Genomic DNA, 8,247 nt, shown 5'->3' on the forward strand with positions numbered 1-8,247 from the left:
AAACATTGAGAAACAGAAACAATTTGTTGAAGGATACCATTTCATCGGTCGTGTCTGAAAGCATCATTTTCAGTGGCTAACTGCATTGCTAAGGCTCAAAATGCCCTTTACTAGGCAGTCCTGGCCTACAAAGACAAGGCAGGAGGCATTAGAATTCCTGACTTGAAATTATACTACAAAGCTACTGTGATAAAATCATCATGGTACTGGCATCAAAATAGACCTGAGGATCAATGGAATAGATTAGAGGCCTCTACAAACACACTCAACCACCTTATCTTTGACAAAGGGGCCAAACATGCTTACTGGAAGAAAGCCTCTTTAACAAATGGTGCTGGTAAAACTGGCTCTCTACATACCAAAAACTAAAACTTGACCCAGGTCTATCACCATGCACTAAGCTAAAGTCAAAATGGATTAAAGATCTAAACATTAAAACACAAACACTAAATCTTCTGGAAGAGAAAGTAGGAGGATCTCTTGAAGATATAGGGGTAGGCAAAGAGTTCATGAATAAAAATCAAATCGCATGGATAATACTTGAAAGAATTAACAACTGGGATCATCTCTTATTGAGAAGTTTTTTCACGTCAAAAGAAATTACCACCAAAGTGAAAGACAGCCCACAAATTTAGAAAAAAAATCTTTTTTTTTTTTTTTTTGTGGAGTCTCAATTTTTAATCTTGGCAGGGCCTCCTTTGCACACATGCGCCCTCGGCTTCAGATCTTGTTGAAAGCTACAATGTCCACACTCTGCACATGCTCCTCAAACTTGGTGATCTCCTCTTCCAGCAAGTTGGTGCCCACCTTGTCATCTTCCACCACACACTGGATCTGCGGCTTGCGGATGCCGTAACCCATGGGGACCAGCTTGGAACCACCCCAGAGCAGCCCATCCAGCTGGATAGAGTGCATACAGGCCTCCAGCTTGGCCATGTTAGTCTCATCATCCCAAGGTTTGACATCCAGGAGGATGGAAGACTGGGCCCCCAGTGTGGGCTTCTTGGATTTTTTTTTCTGCATATTGCCTTAGCCTCTCCTCCTGCAGCCAGGATGCCTCCTTGTCCTCCTCCTCATCACTGCCAAATTGGTCAATGTCATTGTCCTCTGCTGGTGTGGCCACCTTCTTGGCTGGGGGCTCCACTTGGCACATGGGAGACACGTGCTGGGTCTGTGGGGCTGTGGCTCAATGGATGGGTGAGCTCTTCTTGAGGGTGTTCAGCTGGGCCTCCAGTCTAGAGATGGCCTGCTGCAGATCCTGTACCACACTTCTCAGGTTCTGGTTTTCCACTAGGCTGATAATCCAGAGAACAAGCTCACTGTGGTCTCCACCAGGCCCACTGGAGACCCCAGGGCCAGAGCTTCCAGCCGGAGATTTCTGGATGTTCTCTCTGGCTCTTGCAATGTCACGGAGGATCACACTGGCACCATTCTCCTGACAGGAGGCACCAGCCACAGGCCCATTCATCTGCTCATAGAATTTCCTTTCTGCATCATCATACTTGAATTTGTCGAACCAGATTTTCTCATGCACTAGGAAATTGGTGGCCATTTTTACACCAGTCAAGGACACAGCAACCCAGAAGCTGGAAAAAACTTAACTAAAAAGCACTCAGACAAAGGTCTGCTGTCTAGAATTTATAAAGAACTAAACATTAAGGCCCCTAAATTTAAAGACCCAAGCCAGAAATGGGCATCTGAGATGAACACACACTTCTCAGAGGACGAAATTAAAGAAGCGAATAAATATATGAAAAAATGCTCCACGTCCCTAGCCATCTCTGAAATGCAAATTAAAACAACACTGAGATACCATCTCACCTCAGAAAGAATGGCTATCATAAACACATCAATAAACAACAAATGTTGGAGAGGCTATGGGGAAAAGGCAACCCTTCTCCACTGCTGGTGGGAATGTAGACTGGTGCAACCAATATGGAAATCAGTGTGGAAATTCCTTAAAAAACTAGGACTGGAAATTCCATTCAAGCCAGCTATCTCCCTACTGGGAATTTTCCCGGAGGAACTGAAAATGTCATATCATAATGATATATGTGTACCTATGTTTATAGCAGCACAATTTATGATAGCCAAATCTTGGAAACAACCAGGATGCCCGTCACATGAGGAATAGTTGAAAAGATGAGGTATTTACATATAATGGAATATTACTCAGCTATGAAGAATGATAAACTCGAAGCCTTCATATTTAAGTGGATACCACTTGAAGATAATAAGCGAAATAAACCAGACCCACATGTGTAAATATCATATAGTCTCTCTAGTATATGAACTCAAAAGAAGAAATACAAATAGAAAGGTAAAGCACAATTAAAAGGAAAGTGAGAACTTGAGAATTGGACAATGAGGAGAGGGCAAGGAGAAAAACTGGGAAACATGATGGGGCAAAGCCATACATTTATATGCACAAGATGGGTAAGGCAATAATTCTGAGAAACATTAGAAGGTTTTTGAAACTAGCAGTTAATTGGTAGTATTCTCACCCTGACTAACTATATATGTTGATACCTGTGAACTAAGCAACTGCACTGAAGATAGCAATATGTAATAGAAGGGTCATGCTTGGAATGCCTGTCATTCTGGCCTTCTAAATACATAGTTCTTGTCATGACATACCAATTATTACCATACTGTCTCTCAAATAAAAGTTTTTTTTAAAATAAAGGGTAAGAAATGAAAAAAAAAGACACAAGAAAAAAAATGGCATAGGTCTGTCCTGCTACAATGCTATATATGGTTAGATTTCTAAATTTCTGTGCAAAAATATGTAAGTGTTTATTCCTATTTTTTAAATTATTATTTTTTTCTTCATATTTTGTAGGGACTTAAAGTTTAACACATCAATACTTGATGGAAAATACCTGTTCCATGTTATGCCTAAGATGTTTGATATTTAGAGAGATAGTTAGGGTAAACTGAACTACATATGTTGCAGGGTGATAATAAGCTTCTCTTCTGGAGGGTTAACAACCTAAGTTTGTAGATCGAAAATTAGAGAAAAGGAAGGGCTTCAAGGTCAGTCAACATTTTGGCCGTAGCCTTTCAAGGTCAGTGAAGACTCAGGACATAGGAGAACCTGTATTGTAACACCATGTAATTCAGTTGTGCCCCAAATTTTCTGACCAAGGAGATTATGGAGCCACAGAGGAATGCGATTGATGATGTATAGTGTGCCTAAGGAGAGTCACATGGAGAGAAAACATTCGCTCAGGCTTTCACAGAGAGCAAATTGGTCAAGCAATGGCTGTGACTCATCCACATGGCTGACACTTACAAAGGATCTAGAAACTGCAGTACAAGGCTATAGGATAAATCCTGAGGGTACTTGCTTGACCTTATCAGATACAAAAGCAACAGTTCTTGTTACATAGGTCTTGCTTTATCTTGGTCTTAACCATCCAGCAGAAAAGTATAAAAATGAAGTACAAGAAATAAAGCCATATTAATATGCTGAGCTGTGAAAGTCTCAAGTCAACAACTTCTGTGGATAACCCACTACTATTGTGGACTGCTGGACTGTGTTGGATTGTTTTGCTGAATCCACACACCTATAGTATTTAGATGCCAATGGAATACCCATCTCTGACAGGACTAAAGAAAAAAAGGAGATACAAAGGAAGCACCATTTTGTATTTGGGTATACAGAATAGTTAGGATAGATATACAGCTACTTTTGCTTAATTCAATGAGATGAAAGATTTGTACTAATAGTGTTTGGACAGGATATCCTGCCTGCTTCTTGTACTATGGATAACCACTAAGAAGATAACAATGTACAATGTATTAATTTTGAAACTGTCCTATTAAGCAGCTTTGAAATTGTCTCATTGATATTTGTTTTTTTTTTTTTTTTTTTAAAGCCAAAAAAAAAAAAATGCCCTTTACTGTTGGTGAAGGGTTGATGCTGGCTGCTGCTAAGAATATTTGTCATGAACTTTTAGGAGAGGCTATAGTTCAAAAGGTGACACATGTACCTCTTTCAGGTAGCACTAGACAAACTGATGAAATAGCTGAGGATGTTGAGGTACAATTGCTAGGATTAATAAATCATTGTGGTATGAAGTCTAGGTTGACAAGTCTACCAGTAGTAACAGCAAGGCAAAAATGCTTATTTTTCAGGCTCCTATGCATGAGGCTGTGTTACATGTACTTTTCTTGCCACAGCTGCAGGACTATTCAGGTCTTTGAATGATTTGTATTGGAGATTAATGCTGAGGCAGAAGAGTGGCCATGAGTTTGGCTTTTAGAGACGATTAACTCCTTTGTACCCTGTACTGGGATAACTGAATTGGTCATTTTGTGTTGGTGTATGCACACATGGAGCAGCTGCCATGACTGGACATCCCTGGTTTTCCTACTTAAATCAAAGAGCTTGTGCCTGAGTGTAAACCTATGTACATGGCAACTGCAAAGAAATATTGGAAGGCCAGAAAATGTCACCTGAACTTGACAATACTGGGCAAGGTGTGATTCAGCTTATCAACACCATTCAGTACACGTCCTTTACTCCCATCTGTTTGCACAGCTCTGTGAGGGGATGACTGTGGGACAAGCACATCTCTTACACACAGGATTGGGATGACTTTGTAAAGGTCGGGCACTGGCCAGAGTTCTTGAGGCTCCAGAGATTTCTTTTAGAAAAATAGTCAGCACTCAGAGCATATTTCAGTGACAGAAAATGGGCCACAAGACTGGCTGACTCACATCACACGTTGGACCTGCTCAGAGAACTCAATTTTCAGGGGAAAATGACAACTGTGTTCAAGCTGAGGGGTGAAGGAGCTTCATTCAGAGCCAGACTGTGTTTCTGGGGTGATGAGTGAATTTGGGATCTTTGACATGTTTCAAACATTAGTAGAGATTTTTTAAAAAATGTATTTAGCACAGGGTCTATAGGGTCTCACTACACAGATGGGACTCATAGTGATTCTCCTGTTTTCAACCTCCCAAATACTGGGATTACAGGTGCATGCCACCACACCCAGTCTCATTCGCTGTCTCAGTGCGCCCTGGGGGCAGGGCCAGCACAACATCCCTGGAATCAAACCCAGTCCCTGTGCCTGCCTAAGCAGATGCTTTAGTCCACTGAGCTATCTGGTAGGTCCATTAGTAGGGATTTTGAAAGAAACTGAGCCAGGGTCTTCTTTCTCTCAGCTGGTTCATGATAACTAACCCAGCTACTTTCCAACCACAAAAGGCCTCTGAACCAGGAAGGAAGAGATCTGAGATCCACTGCGAATAAGCCAGGTGAATCAACTTCATCCATATTAGAAGAGCATCAATTGCTTGAGGTCTCTAATGATAGTGCCCTTAAAAGTATGTTTGAGACAACTTTAAATCTCTGTATGTTCTGTATAAAGTCAAGGTGTAATATCCTAAGATGGTCACAAAGTCACTGAAAAGCGTGCCTGTATTTTCAACAGTCTGTGGAGGGTTTTCTGCAGTGACAGCAACAAAAATGAGATTAGTAATAGACCGACATAAGCAGCACACTTGGGCTGCCATTGTTGTCCATTGTCCGAGATGGGACTATTTTTGTTGCTAGAAAATGAGTTCAGGGCTCCTCTGATTCTGTATTATTGTGAGTTATAGAATATATTACAATGTAATAATAATAATATCCACAATAAATGTGATGTGCTTGAGTCATTCTGAAATCATTTCGCACCTTCCCAAGCTGGTCCGCAGAAAAATTGTCTTCCATGAAATTGGTCCCTGGTGCCAAACAGGCTGGAGGCCACTGTCTTAGAGTGCTGGTGTCCACTCCACCTGAGCCATGGCACACGCTCCTGTGCATGCATCTTAGTTACTTTTCTCATTGCTCAGACCAAGTACCTGACAACCAGAGTTAAAGGAGGGAAGGTTTATTGTAGTTTGTTGTTTGCAGAAGTTTCAGTTCATAGTTGGCTGGTTTCAAGGAAGGCTGGCACTGCATAGGGGTACCATGGAGCAGGCAGGCAGAAGGCAGCAAGCAGCAAGTGACACAGACAGCCCTCTTTCTGTCTTATATTATATCCAGGCTCCCTGCCCTCAGGCTAGTGCTCACACCATTAATGCTAACATTGTACTGAGAATCAATCCCAGCATCACACACCCTAGATCCAGCCACCTCCGAAAAGCCTGGGCTGTGACTGCATGAGGATTTGGGGTGACACAGACACAAGCCATCACAACATACTTTCAGATAGCGAGTCTGAGAAGATGTTTTCTAACAGAGAAGACATTTTCTACACAGTGGGCAGTGTGATGCCCAATTACAGAGTGGTTTCCTAGGGCTTTATTTTTTATTTTTATTTTTATTTTTATTTTTTATTTTATTTATTTATTTATTTATTTATTTATTTTTGTTGCTTGAATGCCTTCAGGGCACTTTTGGCCAGCGGGAGAGGTGTGAGGTTCGAACTCCAGCAACCTGAGGCTGACAGCTTTGTGGAAGCAGCCACTTAAAGGCCTGAGCTAGGGCCAGGCCCCCTCCTAGGGCTTTAAACAGCTTGAGTTGAATCTTGGCTTGGACCTTTCCCTCTGAACTGCTATTGCTTCATCTCTGTGGGCCTCAATTTCCTAATCTCTAAAATAGGCTGATAAGACCCACCTTTATGGAGAATTACATGACATAGAACACAAAGTCCAGTGCCGGCCCTGCCCCTCAACTGTGTCCTGGGCCTTGGCTCGCTGTCCCTTCTTCATGGGCTGAGGCTTTCGGGTGCCTAGGACATCAGGTGAAGCAGCTGTTTGCCAATAGGTTGCCATCTGGCACCTACTTCTCGCGCCCCCCTCCAAGAGACTGATAGGAAATGAGAAGGTTCAGGCAGAGTAAAGAGAGAAGAAGGCCCTGATTTGCCAGGGTAAATCTGAGAAAGGGGCTGATTCCAACCCAAGTGTAAGATGGTAAATTGTATAGTTTTCTCCAGATATGAGCCGCCCTTCAAACAGCCACAGTCAGTATGCCTTGAGGGAAGGTCATGTCTGGCTTGTGGCTCCCTGTCCTACTTGGCGTGGTGCAGGACCCCCAGCTGGTTTCTGAGCTGCATCAACACTGTTAGCTCTATTAGTGCACCTGCTTGTTCTCCTCAGATCTTTCCTTCAGCTTTTCCCGTCCACACTGGATTTGAAGGAGAGATCCTGGGCCTTTTCCTCTGGAAGAGGAGGTACTCTTCTACAACAGAGGTGGAGGCTCTGGAAAGATTTTTCAGAAAGGGCAAAAGTATTAATTTGTTGATATTTTTCCACTGTGTCCTTGGATGGAGATTTCAAAGAGGCAATGCTTTTAAGAAGGCAAGTATTGGGCTGGGGAGATAGCTCAGTGGTCTAAGCACCCACTTGACAAGCTCAGTAACCTGAGTTTGATCCCTAGTACAGCATGCTGTGCTGGCCCTGGACTTAGAATTCTGGATGCACCATGCTGGCCACTGAAACTGGGCATGGTGGCACACACCTGTAATCCCAGTGTTGGGGAGGCTGAGACAGGAGGATCACTATGAGTCCAAATTATGTAGCAAGACCCTGTATCCAAAAATAAAAATTAAAAAAGAAGGAAAGTATTGAACATACTTGTAATGTATTCTGCATAGTTGTTTTATATCCGCCGAGTGAGAAGAGGGTCTGCGGTTGCCATGCCTGTTTGCTTTGGAGACTAGAGCTCCACGAGGTCGAGGCCATGTTGCCTCAGAGCAACAGTGATCTTCTGCCATTTTGTTGATCTTTATGTTTTGTTTGGAGGCAAATTTATCATCCCAAACTCTCCATCCAGGCACAGCTGTAACCTTCACTGAGCAATGTTTCTCAAGCATTGAAACTGATTGGAAAATAGCTACACAGGCAGACCTGATGCAAACTGGGCCAGGTCACGTCCCCCTCGCTGGGGTACCTATGCCAGGGAGCTTAGAGAAAGCTCGTGGAAGAAAGCAAAAGCACAGGCACAGCTCTGCTTCTTCTTCCTGTCTCTCCTTCTTGGCCCAGTCTTGCACTGAGACTAAGCCATGCTTCTCCTTGTTCGTGTGGGGTGTGGGTCAAGGGCAAAGGTGGGGTGAGCCTGAGAGCTCTGGAGCACCCAACACAGGCACAGGCATGAGGGTACCTGACCTGGAGGGTCTGGAGGAGGTGCCTTTGGGTGTGGCACAGTGCTGGGGGAAGCAGCTTGCTGCTGTCTGGCCTGGCAGTGAGGAGGCTCGATGTGTTTGCGGACCTAAGGGGATCACCCACACATCACCTGCGTGCCATCTTTGT

At 43.3% G+C, this 8,247-nt stretch overlaps 1 pseudogene; it reads right to left on the reverse strand.

The window, feature by feature from the left end:
• Positions 1–667: 667 nt before the first annotated feature.
• On the reverse strand, positions 668–1,574 carry LOC101582913 (annotated as a pseudogene).
• Between the last annotated feature and the right edge of the window lie 6,673 nt (positions 1,575–8,247).

This window comes from Octodon degus, unplaced genomic scaffold (genome assembly GCF_000260255.1).
Source record: "Octodon degus isolate 3935 unplaced genomic scaffold, OctDeg1.0 scaffold00010, whole genome shotgun sequence".
NCBI classification, from domain to species: domain Eukaryota; kingdom Metazoa; phylum Chordata; class Mammalia; order Rodentia; family Octodontidae; genus Octodon; species Octodon degus.